Below are 23,259 nucleotides of genomic sequence, written 5' to 3' on the forward strand. Positions count from 1 at the left end.
AAAAATAATGTGAACTCCCACTGACGCCTGCATAGTCAATCAGCATAAAGTATTAGCACTTCAGGGACACAAAGGCTCTGAGCCTGATAAAAGAGATTGGACTGAGAATTTTGACCTAAGAATATAATAATGTCTTCCAAGATCTCATTATGCCCGTGCCCATTTGAAACCATCTGGGGCCCGGAATAATAAAAGGAGTGGTGTGAATTTATGAACCCATAGATCCAGCCATGCCCCCTTGGATATTGTGTTGGATTAGTAGATTTACTGCTAATCCAAACACTGTGGGCAAAATTATGTCTTTACATCTGCACTGCGGCTCTCTCAGAGCTGCAGTAACTTAAACGCTTGAAGGCTTGACAGCAGCTCCCCTGCTTCAGGCACAATCTTCTGGCACCCTGCCACCTTCCCAAAAGTGCAGCTTCTCAGATGCACGTCCTCCACGTCTTGCCGTGGCACTTCTCCAAAGGGAGATGCTGCTGCCTCCTGAATGAAAGGGGCTGGTGAGCGAAAAGTCACCGCTGCCGCCTCTGCCAGGTGGGAGCGGCAGCAGCTCCACGCAAACGAGGCACAGTTGGCACTGGGAGAGATTGATCCGTCTTATTCCAGTTGCCTCAGGTGCAGAGCCCGAAGAGAAGAGTCTACATTTAATCGGGGGTGTCTTCAGCTAAACAAAACAGTCGTATGCAAATCCTTTTCCTAAGGGACAGCCATGTGGACTCGTGACCTTTCTTTGAATGGTTTGGAGCCCAGAAATCAATGATTACACTAAATCCATAATTATATTCTTTTCATCTGTGGCAGGGCACTGATAGCATGACAGATGTGAGACCTTGAAAGCATGGGAACTTCAAAGACCATTGAGGTGCGTTAGACACCATGGACATGTGGAGCAGGAAAAAATAAAATTAAAAATAGCAAGAGGCTGCTCTACCAATCCTTTGGGTGATCTCTCTCCTGCACACGTGTGTACACACACATGTACACATTTACACATGTGACTCAGGTCCCCAGAGAAGAGGACAACCTCAAAGAATTAAAAAATTTCATCGTTGTTTCATTTTACCTCAAGAGGCTTCCCAGAGAAAGAAGGGGATGAGCTGGAGGAGCCATGGCTGGAGACACAGCCTGGAATCAAGAGAGGTGAGTGCGTGGCAGTTCCTCTTGTGCTGCTTCTGACAGACGTGGCCAAGAGGGTTTGTTCTTCCAGGAGATGTTGCTCAACAATGTATTTTTGCCTTTAAAGGGCAGAATTGTACATGAGGGTTATTTTTGTGCCTTGTAATCATATGTTCAAGAAGAAGCACTGGGTCAGCATGAGGAGGGTTTGCAGTGGGGTGTGAGGGAAGCTCAGCCTTCACACCCCAGACCCCAGAGAGAACAACACAGGTCCCCACCTGGGAAAGGGGACGTTTGGAGAGCCATGAGCCCAGAGATGCTCCCTGGAGGAGGCTGATGTGGGAGGTGTGAGAAGTTCAGAATTACTGGATAAATGACATGTTCCCTGCATGCCAGGGTGCAGCTGCCGTGGATCCTGGTGCTCCATAACTGCGAGGAGGTAAAAGCCTGCATGGGTAAATATTTCTAACAAAATAATGCTTCCCATTTATACCAAATTTAAAGGCTTTAATTTTTTTATATTCAGCCAGTACCTCACAGTCTTGGCAAGTAGAGAACAAATGAGTTAACAGGGAATGGGAAACGACATTCCCAACAATTCCTTGGTATTTGGAGCTGGGAATGTAAATCAGCATCATACTCAAAAAGTTGAAGGTCACAACGTGGATGTTTTTTATTTATTGCAACTTCAATAAATAGCAAAACTATTCAATATTAATCCATATTACTCATTAGTAGAGTTTGGTCCTTAAAAATTCTGTGTGAGTTAAAATTTTTGAGTGTAATATCTGAAATTAATTTGCTGAACTCTGCATGATAATGTGTCAAAATCAGAGAGTAAATGCAGTTATTTATATGTTCCTGGCATTCCACATTACATGGGTACTCATAACTCTAAACGGACCAGGAAATGATGGTATGAAGGACAGAGATAAGATAAACTGAAGAATTTTGGTGGCTGTCATCAATACAAGGAAGTCTATAATCATATAGTTCAATCTTAGATGAAATTTCATAACATTAATATCATGGAAATGTAAGTTGAAAATTACCAGGGGTTTGGGTTTTCTTATAATTTGAAACTTTGATATTAAGTTACTTTTTGAGGTTCAGTGCATACTCTCAGAAATTAAAACCAGCATGTACAAATGCAAAATCTCCCCAATATTACAGGAATTATTTCGTTTCTAAGGCAAGCTCAAAGAATTTATCAATTTAGCCTGACCCTGAGATCCCAAAATACCATTCTGTTACTGAGCTCAGAGTCTAAAATACCTGAGTGATACTTACGGTAGTGCTGTCTTGGATGAAAAATCCAGATTTGGAGGGAACATCCTTAAAAAGATTCTTTTTTAAATAAATATTTGTTGTTTGAAGCTGGTGGGGCATCTCTGAGGTTGGAGGGGTCTCCTCAGGGATGCATTAAGTGGCAGAGAGTAGCACAAGTAGCCAAGTGCATGTGGAGTTTCTCTCATTCCTGCACAATTTATGGATAACTATGAAGCTTTTGGAAACAGCTGAATTTCAAAACACTAGTAACCCCAGTAGCTTCTCCCTGCTCTCCCTGCTCAATTCCAAATCTGAGCGAAGCCCTTCCCACCACCTTTCTCCTTTGCCATTTTTAATATCTACTTACAATTCATTTTCCGAAAGATCCTTCATTCCTTTCTTTCCTTTGGTCCTTTCTTCCTCGTGCTATTCCATCGGCATTGCTTGGCAGGCACCTCAGGGTTCCTTTTCTGGCCACCAAAGAAGCATCCTCTGGAAGGCCACTCACGTAAATTCAGCCAATTGGGGCTTGTGGAGAATTCCAAGACACCTGAGTAGAGCCAGTTCCTTCTATCACTGAGGTCTGTTCTTCAAGGCAGATTAATTGTTGAAGTGATGCACCAGTTGCATGGGTATTATATAGTCATTTTATGACTCCTGTGAAAGGACTACCATTCCCATTCCTCCAAATATTCAAATCTTACCTTTTCTGCCTAATGCAGGGGGCACCAAGATGAACAAACTAGTTATACATGCATGGAAAGTAGCAAGCTGAATGTAATTGTGTATTCAGTTTTAATGGAGCTGAATCTCCTGCTGAGATTTCAATATCTGACAGCATTGCTTTCATTGCCCCAAATGCCCAACCTTTCTCTAATGTTTGACCTTGGGTATGATTATATTTCTGTATGTATCTCAAATGATGCAAAATCATTTGCCTATATCAGTCATCTCTCGCTGACAATCCTGCTCCAGCTTGTGGCAGAAGAGAACAAGTCTGATGGCGTTAACAATAGCTAAAATGAGCTTTGATAGATGTTCCCAGCCCTTCAATAAATACATAAAGCATCTCTATAATGTCGTTTTGTTAACTGATAAACAACAAAAGTATGAAGGCATTCACTTTTGACTACATTGCATGTCATTATTTTCTCCTTGCCTTGCTTAGGGTAGAGAAGTAACATGACCTGCAGAATAGAGGACAGGACTGTTGCTTTCAGTGCTGGTTATCTATCTTCTTTGCTGTCCCACCTGCTAAATGAGAGCTGTACAAGTGTGTGACAGGCTCTACCATGGCAGTTTTGTGTCAAGATGTTGACCCACAAACCTGGGTCTGCTCCTGGTGCTGTCACATCACCCACGACACCAGCATTACGTTGCTCCGTGCCTGAGGTCAACGTGCAGCTCCTCACAGAAATGCAATTCTTGGGTCTGCCTCTTGATCTTTTCTCTATCTGGTCTAACCTGGTCCAAGAGGAGGTTTAGGTTGGACAATAGTAAGAAATTCTTCACAGGAAGGGTGACTGGGCATTGGAAGGGGCTGCCCAGGGAGGTGGTGGCGTCTCCAACCCTGGAGCCGTTTAAGAGAAGGCTGGATGTGGCACTCAGTGTCATGGTCTGGGTCACAAGGTGGTGTTGGGTCACAGGTTGGACTCGATGATCTCAAAGGTCTCTTCCAACCTCAATAATTCCATGATTCTGTGATTTTTGGCCTCGTAGTCCTTGCTCTAGAGAGGTTCTTGCGCCATGCTGGGCTGGCAGAGGTGGGTCCAGAAGCAGCATTTCCATGGCATTTACAGATGTGTACCGAGGTTTGGAGATGATGCAAGAGTAAATCACTGCAGTTCAGGAGAGAAGAAAGAGTTGCATCCTGTTCCTTGCACCCCCACAGTGAAGTGGCAATAGGGGAGGAGCTGGGGGATGGCAGAGGGGGAAGCTGGTGGGTGTAAGGAAAAGGGGCTTCGGCCAGATGGGGACAAAGGGACTGTTTTTCCAGTGTGGCTCCACCAGGCAGCCTCAGTGTGATTAATGTTCCTGTGCAGGTAACAAGAACGTATCCCTGAAGAGGGAAAATTTGATAGGAGCCTCTTTTTTCAGGTCTGCACACATTATTTTAATAGTACACCATTAAGGTATTTATCTTAATTTAAAAAAATAATATTTCCCTTGTTGTTTGCAATTGCCCACTAGAAATGAAATCCCTTTCCTGACCAAATATCCTTTGCAATCCTGAGCTGGTTGTTATTGCAGGTTGCCTCGGGAATACCGAGTTACTGAGTTTGAGACTTTCTTCAGAAACACTGAAGGGAGTTTAACAGCATCTGAAAATACAGATAAAGAAATACATGGACCATGCAAACAAAAAGTAAGTGGGATAAAAAGGGATGTGTTTACCAGATGGTGCATGGAAAAAAAAGGTGCACAAAGAAGCCCCTTGGTCTGACTGCAAGACTTGTTAGGGATGCAGAGCACTGACCAAGTTCACTGGAGTTTGAAATCCCAAGGGCAGTTTTGGGTTTCTTGCTGTGCACTGCAGAAGGTGATTTAATAATTCATCTGAAACTGTGCAAAACTTTCTGTTGACTTAATTTACTCTTCAAGCAGATTTTTAGTTTTTCTCAGAGATTTTAACCCGGTATTGAGGAACTATAAATAGATGGAGGCCTAAACCCCAGGTCTGAAGAGCTTCACTCATGTCTAGTTGAACCTGCACAACCTGACCAGTGGTTTATCTGAATTTACAAAGAAAAATGGACACAGGGAGGCTTAAAGGAGATAAATTTGTAGTTGCTGTACACTAGTCTGCCTTAGTACAGCCTCTCTACTTCCCAAGACACAGGATGAAGAGAAATTGAGGGAAATGCAGGCCCTGGTGTGTAGAAGGGGGGGAGAGATTCAGTGCTGGGAGCTACTGTCAAGCATTTTTTACACAAATGCAAGATTTCAACACCTTCCTGCTTCTACTGCTAATAAATGTCCCTGGTAAATTTACATTTCCTTCTCACTCACAAGCATTCAAATGCTTCATTAGTGATTGTTGCTTTGTCTTTTAACATTAACTGTCTCCCTTCCAGTGCCTTTAACTTTAGCACACATTCTTAATAATTTGTGGAAAACATGGCAAGAGGTCAAAGCGTTTATTGGCCACTTACTCCATTCTGGTGCCTGCCTCCATGGGGCACCTTGTTTCTTCAAATAACATATTAAAACCATCAAGTTACCAATCATTAAGGAATCACAAACACATTCTGTTTTAAACACATTTTTAGGAGATTTTTCTGAATTTTCTTCTTTCCAGGATGTGATCTGGCTTCCAGTGGGCCATCAAGTTACTCAAATATCTGCAAAATATATCAAGGAGTGAATCCATTCAGAAATGCATCTTGGAAGCAGCCTTTAAAATAGAAAGAGGCCTTTCCCAAACTTAAGGGGCTTTTGTTTGAGGGAGGAAAAATCTGTCTATAGGTGATATCTCAGCTAAAAACATTGACATAGTCTAAGTAGCTGTCCAAAACTGAAACACAAACTCCAGTCGTTTTTTCATTGCAGGCATGTGCACTTCTGGTAAAAAATGGATGTTCCAACTCAGGAAGTCAGAACAACATGTACAAGTGGCCCAAATTGGTTTTGATTAACAAGGTTTTCTGCCTGGAAGTCACTTTATCTTCATCCCATTAGCTCCACAACAAAATAAATGAATCTAATGCATTAGGCTGAGCCACATTCTTGCAGGGTGAATGCAAAGAAAAATCCTCGCTCAAGAGCCGTGCAAACATTCTATATAAAGTGTAGTTTTTCAGCTTAATATTCCCCTTGGAGTTTATGTGGTAAGAATGCAAAATTTTCTGCCTCCTTTCATTGTCTCCTCTTGCTCTGCTGATGTCTGTTATTCCCAGATATGGATCATGCCACACTGGGGTAGTGTGGTGTAATTTTGGGCCATTGAGGTGCCCATTCCACACAGTTTTTGTAGCTCTTATCCTTTTACAGATGCATTTCCTGGAGTCTGGCTTTTGGTACAGATCACAGAAAAGGAGTATTTTTCCAATGGGACAAGTAGGAAACTTTGCTGGGTAAAAAACCCCTTCATGCCATGAGGATCATCTTCCACCTCATGCGCCGATCAAGGCAGAGAATCCCCTTCCACATCTAAGTCTGGTTTTCCCCTTTCTCACTTCTCTGTAAGGAAGTTGATTTTTTTCCTTGATGATTTCAAGTTGTGTTGCTTAGAAAGTCAAGTCTAAAGCAGATTTTCTTGTGTATGCAAAAGCATGAATTTTGGTGCTTGTTTCTGCTCAGAGGTTATACCAAATACTCAATTTCCAGATTGATCAAAGGTTTTGTTTTCACAATTATTCCAAAAAAATCTCTGTTCTAGGCTATTGATAAGTGGGGGAAATGTGCTTTTGTGAGGAGGAAAGAGGAGTCATGCGAGTTTGGCTCTGAGGAATCTTGTCCTCTGATTCTACTCTACCCCTCAATATCTCTACCATAGAAAAAGTATTTAGTTCCAAAGTTATCTTGGGAACTACGAGTAAGTGCAGTTGAATTCCTTTGATGTTCTGCATAAGGAAATATGAATATCTAGACAGAGACCTTAAACAAGATCTATTCTTGATTATATAAAACCTGAAGATGACTGAACTTTCATATTTTATTTTTAATTTCTCTAAGCAATGTAATACATAACTTTTTTTTCTTTTTAGGAAGAGTTATTGCTAAAGAATAGCAGTTACAGAGGACTCTTCCAAATTCTGCTGGGCAAGAGGGTGTTATTCTTACCAGCTGCAGAAAAATTGTGAGTTTAACCGAAGTTCAGTCTTTACTAAAACCCCAGCGGCAGTGCTGGTGCTTCTTCTGGTTATACCTCACTGTAATCTAAGACAAACCACCAAGAGAAGAAATTCCCACATAATCTGTGTTTTCTTAGCGTTCGTTATCTTCTTACTTAAAAATTGTCCATGAAAAAAATGAACACATTCATAGGAACGACTAAAATATTTGCAATGGAAAATACGTGAGAACAAAAATATTATTCAGATTATTCAAATTTCAAAAATATACAGTTGCAACCAGGGCTGTCGTGTTCAGCTCCAGTAGGCACACTGGATTGTCTTTTTTTTTTTCAAGTGGATAATTTATGTAATTAGCCAAGATGCAATGAATTTTAAATTGTATATTAAAATGGCAAAATTAGGTAGTTAGGAAAAAAATATGATGTGGTTTGCATTCTTACTCACTGCTAGAAATTTTTTTTATTATAGGACTTAAAATTGTAGCAGGCAGATTTTAATAGGAATCTTGTCCATAAAAAGTGTTTTCCCTGACCATCTTGACCTGATGTGTTGGGATAATTTTTTAAAAATGAAATTAATACATCTGTAAAATACTATTCTTGCTGATGTGCAACTTTTCACAGTCATACCGAACATTTTTTTTTGGTTATTGTTTGTCATCTGGGAATGCACTTTAGGCTTAACACCAAGAAATCTAAACATGCTTGTTGTATATTCAGTCTTTTACATTTTAAACAGAACCAGCATGTGCGAAGCTCCTTTTTTTCTCAGAAAATTTGATATAAACTTAATTCTGCAGCTCCTATCAAGAATTGTTCTTTGCTGCATTACACCTCTTGATCCCATTTATCTGCATAATTCAAATGCAACCCTGAAAGATATAAACAGAGTGACAGTTTTTAAACATATTTTCTGATAATCAGCACAAACTATTACTTGAACCTATTCAATAACATCACCCTGACAGACGGAATTCAATGACCCTCAATAACAACAGATACAATCTCATTGTATAAAATTATATTATGACATGATTGTGTTGAGTTATGACTGAGGTTGGCTTGCAATATGGCACGTGTTTTCTTTAGGAGAAGATGATACTTATTGACATTGAGATAATGCAGGATCTAAATTGTGCAGCCTGAGCTTCTGTCATGAAAAAAAATCCCCCAAGAGTAAAGAGATGTGTGAGCACAATCAGGAGACAGATAAATAGTCAAATACTGGTGGGGTTAGCAAGAATGGAACTGTTATTTAACACAAATTTCTTTGCTGGGGCAGGTTCTTTGGTAGCTCATGTTGATGTTGGGTGGCTCAGTTCAGGTTCCAGTACTGGGAGGAAAAGGGGCCATGGCAGGGGAGATTGGCATCAGAAATCTCTGCTTGTGGCTGTCAGCGAGAGGTCTTCTCTCATAGGATCTAGCAAACCAAGCTCATTCCTAGGCGAGGACAGTTGTCCAAATGGATATTTAGTGGTTGAAAAAGCCAAAGTGATTTCAGAACATCAGGTTCCTTAAGGTGTTGGGGGAACGTGTGTTGTTACAAGATGACAACAGCTCCTGGCCAGAAGGGCCAACGTTTCCACCTTCTGTCCTCCCTCGCTTGGTCTGAGCTCCCCATTCCAGAGAACGTGGAACACTGTGAAGTTGCTGGACCGTGGGATGTCTGGTGGGGCAAAAGTGCTGAAAGCAAGAATAGCACAGGTGACGTCAAACATTCCTGGTGAGTCTTTGGTGAGGCTCCAGATAACGGGCAAATGGATAGGGCAAGGTCAGGGTGGGATCACTGCTGGAGCTGCTGGAGGTTGTTGGCCAGATCTGGCCAAGACTTTGCTCTTGGTATCTTGGAGAATAGTGGGTAGAAGTATAATTCCTCAGTGTGTGTGTTTCTCCTCCAAAGAAAAACACCCCAAACCCACAAAACCAGAATGAAATATCATTATAATTCCTGTCTTCAGGAAAGCTACTTTGCTAAATAGTGAAAAAATCCCAAAGTCTTCAATCTCTTTGAATGAGGTAAAGCAACCGTTCAAAAGTGTCCAGAAGGACAATGGTCTTTAACTTTTCATGTGAGAACAAGAAAGGTTTTTGTCTAAAAGCCAAAGCTTCTGAACATTGAGACTCCCAGCACGTGCAGATGTTGAAGGGTTTGGATTTGTTTGCCTGAATCATCGGTAGAGCTGATGATTGTATAAAACTTCATTATTACAAGCAGGTTAGAAACACGGAGCTTGTTTATGAATAAATAATTCTGTGTCTATTCTGCAAGGTAGGAAGGACACTTAGGACATTCAACCTCTCCAAGGATGCCGTGAGCAGGAAGTATATGTGGCAGGAAAACAGATTTATGGTCAGGTAAATATAGGAAGAACATGACACACACAATAAATGGCATTACAGGGGTTTACATACAAAGGCAGAAGTTAGAGCCATTGAGGGCATCCACAGGTTAAAATTTAGTAGTGATAGAAAAGTGCAGGATCTTGAGTCATTTCCATTACTGGTGAGATAAAAATCAATGTCCAAATACTTCCTTGCTGGCAAAAAGCCACTGAAAACACCAATCTGCTGTATTATATAAAAATCCAGTGTCACTAATTTGAGAGAGGATAGAAACGCCATGCTGCCTTCAAATAACTGCTTTTGTTGTTCGCTGAAATGTGGTTTCCACAAAAATATTTCATGGAGAAATGAATCCATTGGCTGCTTGCTCTGCTGGTCTGGAAGGGGCCAACCTGCCTCTGATGGTCAGTTCACCATTGATCCAGGGATCCCAGAGGGATGCTTGGCTCTCGTTATCAGAGCAGGATTGCTAGGAAGAGGAACGAAGGTGTTATAGCCATAAGAGCCATGGTCTAGAACCACCTGCCCTGGGTGAGGAGTGAAGAACCCGCAAGTTTTCTGCAAGAGTTGCACCCATTGGGTTTACTCCTGGGTGCAGGCACGTGTTCCTCATGTGCTGGTAAAGCCCTGCCCGCCCTGCAGGGCCGGGGGCTGTGCTGCTCTCCCAGAAATAGTCTCTCTTCCCTCTGAAGTTTTCCCCCTCTCCTACAGCAGTGCGAGGTCAGGCACACAAAGGTGCTGTCCCCTGATTGCAGCAAACACCGCCATGTGTTGTATGTTTGATGAATTAAAAGGATGCTGCCAACTTAATTACACTGTAACCCTTCAATAAAGGAAGGGCAGAGCTGATTAACTAGTGAATAATTGGGGGCTGATTGATGGCTTTCTCCCTCACTGCTAAAGGCTGTATATATAATTATTTTGCCTGTGGGCCTAATTTTGCCACTGTTAGCTTCCACTTTTGTCATCAGCTGTAATTTATGGATGCGGCCTGAAGCCTTAAAAAAGGCTGGAAAATGAAATAGCCCCAAATCCCCAGATATGTCACCTGGAAATGGCCAGCAGGCAGCCTTTAACGTCAACATTTGCAGCCATTTAGCAGCATTAACACCTCATGCTTAGCCGGAAAATAATATTATCATTTGTCAACAACTATCATAATATAGATTTTTTTCCTGACATGTAATAATGTTGCATCACTCACACCAATGATTTAATATATGTTTTAAATGCAAGATCAATTTATTGCAACTGAATAGCAAATTCTTCTAGTAATGCACCAAAAGAAAATAAGAGACCCAGAGGAGGAAGACCCACATCCCTCATTGCATTGGCAGGTTGGTTCCAGAATCAGCATCTAAGTTTATAATAAACCTCCCAAATCACAGCAAACGAAGACAGTTTGTGAAACTTGGTTTAAAACATATATAAAAATACTTTCTCCTTGAACTTTGAAAGATGCAGCAGCAGCTTCAAAGAAAATATAATTAATAAACCACTGAACTTAAAAAACATGGGGGGACAATTTTCCCCTGACTGTCAATCAGCAGAGCTGCACAAGAGCCCGTGGAGCTCCACTGGTTTGCATGGGATGTAGATCTGGCTCTTTGTATTTTAAATTGAAATAAGATTTCTTACTTTTTTTTTCCAGAGAGACAAAACCTAATCATTAATGCTGCAAAGCAACAGCAAAAGACACTCTGTTTTGAAGGATCGAATTGCTTCAGTGGCAAAGACATGCCCCCCCCAAAAGTCAGCCTGTTTGGGGAAAACACCACATGCTGATTAGAGCTGCTCCAGCGACTGCCTGCTTTATATTCCACAAAGATTTTTTTCAATAAAGTAATAACAACTTAGATTCTTTTTTTTTTGGGGGGGAACCCATATTTAAACATCACGGATAGGAGCCTTCTAATTTATAAGCCAAGATATACAAATCCTCTCTCTCAAATTTCCTTTGTTGTTTTGTCCTCGCCGAGCACTCCCTTGCCTATGAATCACAGAAAGATTTGAAGAACCTTTCAGTCAAAGCTCAGTTTTGTGCCAGTGGGCACTGGCCAGGAAAAAAAAAAAGATTGATATTTGCCCTCTCTTCTTATCTGCACTTGATTTATAAGTCAGTGCGAGTATGCAAGAGAAATAAAGGCAAAGACCTTGATGCCTCCCTGTGGAGAATATGCACCATTTGGATTGAAGGCATGAAAGAGGAGAAATTAATGGTAAGCTGTTCATCTGTCACTACTGCCAGCCTGATGGTTTTGCAGGGAAGGAGAGGACTGGCTGACATGCCCTCCAGTCAAGGGCATGACTGCCCGCTGTTCTCATATTATAAACACAGTGCTTTGGGTTTCTGAGGGATTTAAATTTAAATTATACTGTACTTTGGGTAGGCAAATCTTTACACAAGTTTATTTTCTTGAAGTATTAACATGCTGGATTTCGCTGGCTTTATGTGGAAGAAAAATAAAAATTAAGTCCCTCTGATAAAAATGTGTAGCAGACTCTTAAAATGTATCTGTATTTTTAAAGCAGTGTGTTATAGTGTAATGAGATTTAAATTTATATATGCATTGAAGATTTAGGCACAGGCATAAATAGATAAGCTTTAGTTATTCTACTTTCTGGTACATAGGGAAAGATTAAAAAGTTCAAAATGGGAGCTGAATACTTTTTTCTATTAAAATGGTATAATACTAAGTGCTGCTATCGATGACAACATTAGGAACACATCTGGAGGATAAAAACTGACACAAAACTTTCATGTTGTGCTTCAACGACAAGAAAAATGCACTTATTGCTAAATGACTTATTTTCAGGGCTGAGCATTCGTGTCATCTTGTGCTGTTTTTGAAGTATTTTGGTCTGCTCGAGTCCTCGCAATGCTCCTGTGACACCGATGAACCTCTGTGTGCCACCAAAGGTATTGGGGATAATTGGAGAGGGTTTGGGTGCCTGGCTTGGTTTGGATAAATGCACAAGGACATGAGAACTGGTTTGCACCAAGTTCAGGGTTCAGATTTGGGGACATTACAACCACCCACACCCGCTGGCTGTTTAAAACTCTCTTTACTGAGCTGCAACAGTGGGCTGGGAATTCCTGCTTTCCATTAAAAAAAAAAAAAAAAAATTGTGTTGCTAGTCCACTGGTTTCAAATTACCTTGTGTTTTATAAACTAAGAACCAAAAAAAAAAAAAAAAAAAAAAACCCACTTTATCGCTTATTTTTGTTTAAATCTCTGAGTTTGAAGCTAATTTCATTATTTCCTGAGGCTTGAGTCATGATTCCTGAAATCCTGATTTAGGTAACAGATTTCAATGGTAATTGTGCTCAATTAAAGTGATGTTTGCTCTTATTCCAGCAAAATTAATGGCTGGCTGAAATAACAGGGAATCTTCCACAAACCTGACAAAGATAAACCAGTCAGACCAGAGGAGATGGGGGTTGCTCAGGTCTGAGATGATTCTCTAGGATCCTCAGGAAGGGAGGACATCCTTCCCTCCACCATGACTGTTATTTCCAAAGCACCATGCCATGCAAACTTCATGGAGCTCAACAAGTGCAAGATGCTGCCCTGGGTCAGGGCAATCCCAAGCACAAATCCAGGCTGGATGGGGAATGGATGGAGAGCAGCCCTGAGAAGGACTTGGGGGTGTTGGTGGATGTGAAGTTCAACAAGTCCTAGCCATGGGCACTGGATCCCAGAAAACCCCTCTGTCCTGGGTTCCTCCTCAGTGTGGGCAGCAGGAAGGGGGGGATTCTGCTTCCCTGGCCCTGATTAGGTGAGACCCCACCTGCAGAGCTGCTTCCAGCCCTGGGGCCAACAGCAGAAGGACCTGGAGCTGCTGGAGAGCATCCAGAGGAGGCCACAGAGACTCTCCAAGGGTTGGACCCCCTCTGGAGCTGGGCTGGGAGAGCTGGGAGTGTTCACCTAAAGAAGAGAAGGCTCCAAGGAGAGCTCAGAGCCCCTTCTTGGTCCTCTGAGCTGATTCCCACCCTGCCTGAGGGCTTTGCTTCCATGGGCACCGTAATCACCCTTCTCCATCACCTCCTGGGATAATCCTCAGCAGGGGGATTCTCCTCCCTGAGGGATGAGGATCAAGGCATTCACAGTGCTAATCAAAATTAGTTGGCCAGAGATATCACACCAGGGCTGGGAACAATTCACCTTCATAAATTCCCGGTCCCTCTTATCTCCCTGCCCCCGAAGCATCTCCTCTGCAGCAGTGACAGGCTCCGTGCTGGGTCAGCTGCCCAGCGCTCCATGTTTAACTCCCTGCTGGAATCCGCCTGGAGTTTTGGCAGACTTCAAATGTTGGAGGTGATATTTTCTGTGCCAGCTGTGAGTTAAACAGTTTTTTAGAATCTTTTGCTAAAATGAGTAAGATTTTTTCCCTTTTTTTTTTTTAAGAGATTCTGGGAATGCGTGTTCTTTCACAGTCTTCAAAATTATAATAATTTTCCCAAGCAGTTCCTCCAGGCTTGGAGCAGGTACTTCATTACTTGACACTTTTTTTTTTGTTCTTGTCAAAAAACCCTCCTGTGCCCCAGTTTATAGGCGTGTTCAAAATCTGTTTGCACTTGCTGAGTCCATCTGCACCGAGGCTGAACCGTCTCCTCGCAGTTCCGAGTGCGGATGCGGCGCCCATACGAAGCATCCCTGGTGCAGCCACACCGGAGGAGCCGAGGAAAGAACACTTCTCCCTCTGCTCTGGGGTCACCTCCTGCTGATTCAGAGACAGCACAAACCCCACCCATCTGAGCATTATTTTCTCGGTGCTGAATGTTTGTGCAAACGCCAGCAAATTGTGTGGTTTTCCGTGACTGGAGTGGTGGGGGACGGACAAAAAGCTGTTTGCTGTCACAGAGTGCATGGGGAACTCAGGCACAGGAGGTGGCAGAACAAGTCTAGAGGTCCCAGTTTTGCTGATGAAGTGAAGGAAGGTCATCTGGTCCTGCAGGCTGAACACTTTTCAGGCTTGGCTTGTTTGCTGTTTGGAGAATTGCATTTGAAAGAGAGCAATGGAATGCAAAGGTTGGCAAGTTAAGGACTGAAAAGTCAGAAAATGCTATTGCAGACACGTGTATTTTTATATATTTATATGACTTTTGTTCTGTGCTGTGCACTAAAATGCGCTGTGGGGTTGTTCAGCCTGGAGAAAAGGAGGTGCAGGGGAGACCTTATTGATCTGTAACTCCCTGACAGGAGAGTGAAGCCAGGGGATTTTCAGCTCTGCTCCCAGGTGACAATTGACAGGATGAGAGGAAATGGCCTCAAATGTCACCAGGAGAAGCTTAGATTAGATATTAGGGAAAATTTCTTTGTGGTAAAGCACTAGAACAGGGAGCCAGGGAAGAGATAGAGTCACCATTACATGGAAGCATTCAAAAACGGGGGGTGTGGCACTTGAGGACATGGGTTAGTGGTGACCATGGTGGGGCTGCTGAGTTGATGGTCGAACTTGATGATCTCAAAGGTCTTTTCCAACCTTTTTGACTCCATGATCCTATGGAATGGTGTCTCCTTCTCTTTCAGCAAGTGTGGTTTTCTCATGCTCATCATCTGTTATTTCCCAAACACTGTCCAAACTTTGGACTGTTCCTCATGGATTTTCCTCTGACCCTCTCACCAGGGCTTTTTACGATGAACTAATCTTTGCTAATTGTTTTTGTATGAGTAGAGAGGAATCTCCTCCTTTCAGAGAGGGTTGGCTCCATTTTACAAGTTCATAATCAGTCACTGAAATAAAAGATATTTCCAAAGCACCAATAAATTGGTTTCTATCTTTCTGGCTTCATTCACCTCATTCATTCGTAGAAAGGAAATCTTGACTGTGAGGTCCCTGGAAGTGTCCAAGGCCAGGCTGGATGGGGCTTGGAGCAACTTGGGATAGTGGAAGGTGTCCCTGCCCATGGCAGGGGGTGGAACTGGGATGGGCTTTAAGGTCTCTTCCAACCCAACCCATTCTACAACTCCATGATTTACTCTGTATTCACCAACTACAGACTGCAGCAAAATAAAAATCCTGATTTATTTCCATGCACAGTCATTCTTGGGCACTTATGAGCCTGGGTTTCTCTGGGAAAAAAAATAGAAAAGCCATGTGTGAGCAAGTAATTAACAACCACATCATGGTGAAGACAGGCAAGGGCCAAATTAGAGTTGCAGAGGGACCTTTAGTTCCAGCATTTCCCAGCTATGGAGCACTTCAGCATGTAGAATTAGCAATTTTTAGCCCAGTGTTTAAGCTAAGCATGTATCCACATGAAGTGAAAAACTGCCTTTTAACACTCTTTTAAATTTCTTATTTTTAGTTCTCTTTTTACAACCAAATTCTTGATGTTGTCTCTAAAAGAAAACCCCAACCCCATCAATATAAATGAAATATCCATACAAAGAAAAACAAAAACTAAATTTATTTCCTGTTCAGCTTCAGAGTGAAATTCTTAAATTTCTGTTCTTAGGGTGGCCTAGTTATGAAAATATTTTGGAATTTTTAGGGAACTGTTTTTCTTCCCATGGAATGAAAAATACGTTGGAAATCCATGGTTTTTTCTATGAGGCAGGAACAAATTTAGTAAGAAAACTTTAAACCAAGTTGAATATTTTGTTGAAGATTTTCAGAAAATTCTTCTAAGAAATCACTGAAATACTCTCTGAGCTTCCTAAATGGGGATATTCTCATATATAAAAACTAATCCTTGCAGGAGACCCTCTGGCAGCATCTTTGCCTCATGGGATCTAAGAACCCAGGGATTTACTGTTGTTTTTTGTGGCCTCAAAAACACTTAAATTCATCATCAGATTTAACTCTAAGCCTAAATGACAGCAAAATTATGCCCAAAAATTCTAGATTTGAAACATAGGGGCCACTATTATTTTCTGTAAATATTTTAGTATGTCTGGACTACAATTCTTAGAGTTCAGCTGATTTTTTTTGGTTGAGGTTTGTTGCTTATTATTTTTCCTGGCCACTTGATTAAAACTTTGGAAATAAATGCAATTTTATTTTTATTTTATCTCTGAAATATGATTATAAATGACCTTTGATAAAAAGTTAACAGAGAATAAGTCAGGAAGCAGCTCAGAAGGAAAAGATTAAAAGCAGGCAGTCTAGAGAGGTGTTTAATTTCAATTTTCTTTGTGGTATAAGAAATCTGTAGATTTTAAAGCCATCATGCCATAGTTACTTTTATCAGCCGGGCTCTTTTGTTTTGTTCTGCCACCTAATTCTTTTGATGACAATGAGTCCACAGTTTTCCAATGACTGGTTTCGATTTGCATGTTATTGTCAGCCTTTTATATTTTATCATATCTCCACTTTGGTTTTTATGCAGATCCTCACATCAGAAGGCAAGGGCAGGCCGAGCTAAACAGCTGGCTGGATTTGCATGAAAATGGACTGCCCTTTTTCATTTGTTTGTTCTTGGGAAATTACAGTAGGTGAGTATCTGACTCAAATTTCCCAAACAAATAAAGATAAAACTTCACAGATATTAAACTGTGGAGCATTAAACTGTATCATTTTACATATAAAAAGAAGAGGATTAAATAGAATTAGTCTGTTGAGCTGACTGAGGAGAAACAATGTGAGTGACGGGCTGAAAACTAAAGATACAAAAGAACTGCGGTGTCTTCAAGAGATTTTTCTCTCCAAATATTTTCCTTTGCCGTGTTAAAGGATAAACACTAATAGAAATATTTCCCTTATGAATTGAAGATATATTTGCTAAGGAAAAGAAAACCATAATCTGTTATAAGCCATTATATATTTGATAGTATTCCTGTATTTCATGCATTTATTTTATGCACAGAGCATTTACAGCAGCCCCTTAGCAGTGGATATTCTTTACTACTCGGGCTGGCCTTGTAAAGCAGCCGAGGTCTAAATGTGACCAGGGCAGGTGACATTTAGAAGCCCACATTGTTCTCAAGAGGCCAAATCTGCAGGGTGAGGGGAGATCTTTTCTCAGACTGGCTGCTAGGGATGGAAAAAATGAACAAGCTTTGGGGCACAGGAGAACTCGAGAGTTGACAGAGGGGGTATTATACATCTGAAGAGTAAGGTACCAAAATAACACATGGCACGACTTGGAGTTGTCAACAGACTTATAAATTATTTAGAGCATGTGTGTCCTTGTGTGCCTGGGAGCTTGTCCCTCTCCTTCCAGCCAGGCTGCTCGAGCTTGTAAAAGTCATAACACTCCCTGCAAACCTCACCTCTCTGCCCTTAGACCATCACAGAAAGGAGAGCACCACTATAACTTGTATTAAATAAAGGTTTGGAAAGAGAGGATTTAATTATTTTATGCCTATACTTTCACCTTAGGCAGGAGCTTGGATTACCAGGGGTGTTATACACTTCCTAGAGTTAAACAACTGGGGCAAAGAGCTGTCAGCTCAGAATTTTCCAAAAATGTGGTAACTGCTGGTGTTGCATGAGATAATAAAAGTTCCTCCTTTCCTCTAAAATGGTTGGAATTGGATATGTGGAGTTACAGCCACACAGTGCTGGGAGAGAAGCAGCGGCCCCAGGCAGTAGCAGAGAGCCAAGATAACAACTAGGGCAAAATTTGTAGGGTAAACGACATTCTCATGTCTATCTAATTAATTAATTAATTAATTATTCAGATTTCTTTCCTGCAACAAAAGGAAAATCTGGAGAACAGTTTAGATCCTTTTTCTTCTAAATGCAGCAAAATCACGCCCAACTTTCATTATGCATTAAAACTCAGTAGTAAAAAGGATCCTAAACAACTCCTAAGCCTGGTGACATCCCTGGGCTTTGCTTTGTGGTGGTGCTGTGGAACCTCAGCAGTGTGAGGGCAGAGGGTCCTAATCCACCCCCTGGGAAGCTGGGATGGTTGTTTGTAGCAGGAGATATAATTGTGAATGGTTAAAAGGAGATCTAGACCTGCCAGAGTAAGGATGGGTGCTCCTTCAGGTGGGCACGATTTTCTCTGCTGCTGGGAGCCTGGGACAACTGAGGGATATTCTCAGTTTTGGGAGCTGTGTGTGATGGACTTTGTGCCTGGAGGACTGAGCTTGCCTTTCCTACTGTTGTTTTCAGCTATTTAATAAACTTAAGTATTGTTTTGTTTCAGGAAATCCACATAGGGAATTGCTCCTGCTTTGCTCATCTCCCAGCAGAGATATAAGGCTGGATTTCCTCACTGGACATATCTCTGATCTACAATTTGAGTCTCTGAAGGTGAGGAAATTGTGATGTTTTGCTATGAAAGCAGCAATGGCTCATGGTCTGGCGCTGTAGAAAGGATCTTCTTGGATAGAAAGGATAATTTTGCTGGAGTGTGTCCAGAGAAAGGCAGCATTGCTGGGGCAGGGTATGGAACTCCAGGAGTGGCTGAGGGAGCTGGGGGGGCTCAGCCTGGAGAAAAGGAGAAAAGGGGAGATCTTCTGGCTCTGCTCCCTGACAGAAGGGGCAGCTGGAGGGGTTGGACTCTGTTCCCAGGGAACCGGGACAGGATGAGAGGAAATGGCCTCAAGGTGTGCCAGGGGAGGTTGAGGTTGGATATGAAGGAAAATTTCTTCACTGAAAGGTTTCTCAAACCCTGGCACAGCTGCCCAGGGCAGTGGTGGAGTCCCCATCCCTGGAAGTGTTCAAAACCCACATGGATGTGGTGTTTAGGGACATGGGTTAGTGGTGGATTTGGCAGTGCTGGTCAGTGGCTGCACTCCAAGATCCTAAAGGGCTTTTCCAACCTTTGTGATTCCACGGATTAACACTGGACTTTTTTTGAGCTAAGAATATCTGGGGCGAGTGTTTGCTGTCAGTGATCTTCCCAGGAGTAGGAAGGGGTGTCCTACAGCTGCCTGCACATTCAGACCCAAAAGCCTGCTAAACTCCTTCCCAAAGTGCCATTATAAATTCCTGCCTGTTAAAGTCACTAAACCTCCAGAAATTTTCTGTTCAGAACCCAGAGCCTCTGTGGAAACATGTTACAACTCACCATTTACAGAGTTGTCATGGAAATACAAATAATTTTTGGCTTATTATTTATTTCCCATTGATTTCATTTTGTTGTGTTGTATTTCTGGGCTTCTTCCCACAAATTTTGTGTCTCCAAATATCACAAATAGATATCAAAAGTTGCATAGACATTTTTGAGAGCTTTCCAAGGGTTTGCTGTTGTTCCAGTTGCAGCAACCACAGCCCTGGCATAGCTGTGAATGCCTGGAATCACCAGCATCCAGCCTGACAACTGCTCAAATTGCTCTGATGTTACAATACAATGTAAAAATAATGCAGGAAACAAGACGTTTTGGCTTTGGAGGCTGACCTGGAAATGGATTCCTGGAGGAAGTGGAGTATTTGACTTGCTTTTCATTTTAGTGAAAAGGAACAAACAGTTTCAGATTTGGCAAAGTTGAACTCTTTCTTTTTTTCTTTCTTTCTTTTTTTTTTTTGGTTTTTTTTTTGTTTTTTTTTGTTTTTTTGTTTTTTGTTTTGTTTTGGGTTTTAATCTGGGCTCGCATGAGATTTCCTTCAGTGCTTGGATTTGTTTGAATGAACTCTTCCTGCTTTTGCTGTTTTAATCAAACTGGGCTGGCATGGCTAAAAATCAGCGACAGTGGGAGAAGGAGCCAGTGCATCAAGGGCCAGCTCTTGTTATCAAGTTGTGATTTTTCTTTGGACCTGTTCAGCTTTGCAAACTGTTGGTGGATTCTGTTATGGTTCCAGTGTGATAAGGAAGATTTTTTTGTGTTTTAAGAGTTACACCTTCACCTGATACCAAACTGCTGCTGGACCTATGTGAATTTACACTTGGGGAGGGTCAAGTGCGATATGTGGGTCTACATTTTGCCGAAAACGTTATTCAGATTCTATTTGAAAAACCTATTTTTACATCGAATCTGTAATGTAGCTTCTTGCATAAATCCATGGCTATAATTAGCAGTGTAGTACCACTGCCATACTGAGGAAATCTGGTGTAATTTGGGGAATCAGCTCTTTCTTCGGTACAAAACAAGCTAAAACTCCTTGTCCTGCCACCAAAACACCTGTGGCAAAGTCTGTGTATACACAGCAGAGCCTGATTTTGCTGCAGGAGGCCAATGAAACTTGGCTCAAGTCCCCATTCCTATAGGACAACCCGAAGTCAAAGATCTTGTCCTTTTTTTGATGCCTTCTTGGTGCAACTATTGGTCTCCTGTGGCTCTGTTGACCTCAGGGGTAGTGCCAGGACTCCTCTGAGCCTGACACCTTCAGATTATCCATCTTTTCCCCAAACAACCAGAATCCAGTTATTGGTTGGGCTGATGATGACTTCAGCATCACCCACCATGCAGGGGAGAAAGGGAATATCTGAAGTGTAGATTAATTTGGATTAGTCTTGAACAAAAGCGACGACCATTAGAGTTTGTTATGGCACGGTCATTTCCAACTTCCACCTGAATTATGGGTGCACAAAGGCGCATTTTCCCCCAAATAGTGGGAAAACAAGGATCTCCATAACCCTGGGCCTCTCAGCAGTTGGATTAATTTGTTTGTGAGACAATGTTTTGTTTTTGAAGCCTTTCACGATGCTGAAAGGACGCCGAGAAAGTCTTCGCATGATTCTTGAGTTTCAATCGAGAAAAAACAAATGTGGCTCTTTTCTGTCAATATTTTCTCTCCGTGTATTTTGTGTTAAACTCCTGTACAGAGGGACTGTGTGTTATTGATAATGTGGGACTGGACTTGGTGGATTTTAATGTCTTTTTTCATGTTTATATGGAACATTTTTGAAGCAGCAATTAAAATAATTAAGGAGGGTGAAGAAATCTTTAGCATGCAACAAAGATTTCTGCAAAATGTTAATTTCTGTCAAATAAGTGAATATATGCACAGATGCCTCCTGACAGAGGCTGTGATTTCTGAGTGCTTTGCATGCCAAATAACTTGTTTACCCCCTCAATGTTTGCCAAGTTTACTGTCAATTTACAAATAATTTCCATTTTGCTGTTTATTCTGCTGCCTTTTGATGGATATGTCTTCCAGACTTTTATCTTGCATGTAGACAAACTAATTAATATTTTCCCTTCAGGCAAATATTTTTTTCTTAGATCTAAATGTGGGTTAGATTCTTCTTCGTTTCCATATGCTTTGTTCTGTCAATCACTTCTCTTCTATGTTACTAAAAATGTACCTTTGTGGATGTCATTTCTCATGTTTTACAGATTTATTTCACCTCCATCTATATGGGAATGTGTGTATGGAGAGAGACATATTTGTTATATATGTGTTCATGTATGTTTAAAAGAAAGAGTGAAAATAGTCGCTCTGTGTTAAGATTTGGATCCTAAGACTGAATGAAAATGCGTTTTTGTCTTGCCTGTTGCTGCCATTTCCCAGGCTTGACCTCACAGTTTGTGGTTCCTGCTGCCCATATGGCAGAGGCAACACTGGGCATGTCTCTTCTGCAGGGTCAGCCCTGGTTCCTGCACGTCTTTTTGACCCAGCCCAGCCCTTCTAGCCACACCTAAAATATTTGGGATATCCCATTTCCACCCTCCTACAGCACAAACCACAGTGAGTCAGATGAGCAGGATGATGCAGGAGTGGTTCTTGAGCCATTGGGATCCTGCAGGAGAGATTGTAGAATCAAATGGTTTGAGCTGGAAGGGACCTTTAAAGGGAGCTTTAGAGATCATCTGGTCCCACCCCTTGCCATGAGCAGGGACATCTCCAACCAGATCAAATTGCTTTGAGCTTCGTCAAACCTGACCTTGGATGTTCTCAGGGATGGAGCATCCACCACCTCTCCAGACAATATGTGCCAGTGTTTTACCACCCTCATTGTAAAAACTTTTTCCCCTAGGCTGCCCTGGCCAAGCTCTGCCAACCTTAGTACCCAAAACTCCTCCTAAAACCCTGGCCCCAGGAACCCCCCCTCCCGCAATGGCCTTTGTGAACGTTTAGCTACATTTAAAGATCTCTGAGAGCTAAATATTGTCATAGTCGAAGAACAAGATTTCCACGTACTCCCTGAAGGTTCCACAAAGCTTTGAGGCTGTATTGGAAGACACAGTGCTGGATTAAAAAAAAAAAAAAAATATTATCATAAAGCCTGCATGTTACCCACGTTCTGCTGAGAAAAACACAGGTGGTAACAGAGAGCGCAGATATTGTGAACAGATTCTTGCAACTTACCAGTCGTAAAAATATCCCTGCAAAAAAACTACTCCCAACGACTCTGTTTACAGAATGCTTGGTATTTCCTATATCTGGAAATACTCTCGTTGGAGCTCCATATGTCGCAGCCAGTCTGACAAGCTTGCTTTTGAACTGTTTGCAGGTTGCAGTCTGTCTGGAGGGCTGGGTGCTGATGCCTTCAGGTTTTTAGGCCCCGCATTATGGGCATGATTATCTTGTTCACTTTGCAGGCATAGAAAAACGGAGCTGGGATTTAGCAGGATTTGAAGAAACTTCCTAATTATGCCAAGTAGAGAAGTGCCTGAGCGAAATCTCCGCCAGAACCCCAGGTTTTTTATTACCGGTTCTGTTTTAAGTGTATCTCTATAATTTTCTGTGTTTCTGCTTTTGTTTATATCATCGTAGTCAGCAGGACTGCGAGATTAAAAACTGAAATATATTATCTTCGCACATCCTCCAAACCTGTCGAGAAAGGAGGAGAAATTAAACAAGGACAAAAACTCGCAGTGAAGTGAAGCTGTTTCCTTTGAGCTGCCTTATTAACCAGTCAAGTACTTGACTGCCACTGTCAGCGAGAT

The 23,259-nt window shown here is 41.8% G+C and overlaps 1 long non-coding RNA gene across 1 annotated transcript; it reads left to right on the forward strand.

Moving 5' to 3' along the window:
- Nucleotides 1–584: 584 nt before the first annotated feature.
- On the forward strand, nucleotides 585–21,567 carry LOC125333293. The gene is made up of 6 exons (XR_007206828.1): nucleotides 585–1,143; nucleotides 11,178–11,745; nucleotides 12,343–12,446; nucleotides 16,863–16,968; nucleotides 18,630–18,736; nucleotides 20,037–21,567. It is a non-coding gene; the product is annotated as an uncharacterized LOC125333293 (long non-coding RNA).
- The last annotated feature ends 1,692 nt before the right edge of the window (nucleotides 21,568–23,259 follow it).

The sequence above is a fragment of the Corvus hawaiiensis genome, chromosome 14, assembly GCF_020740725.1.
Source record: "Corvus hawaiiensis isolate bCorHaw1 chromosome 14, bCorHaw1.pri.cur, whole genome shotgun sequence".
In the NCBI taxonomy this organism is placed as follows: Eukaryota; Metazoa; Chordata; class Aves; order Passeriformes; family Corvidae; genus Corvus; species Corvus hawaiiensis.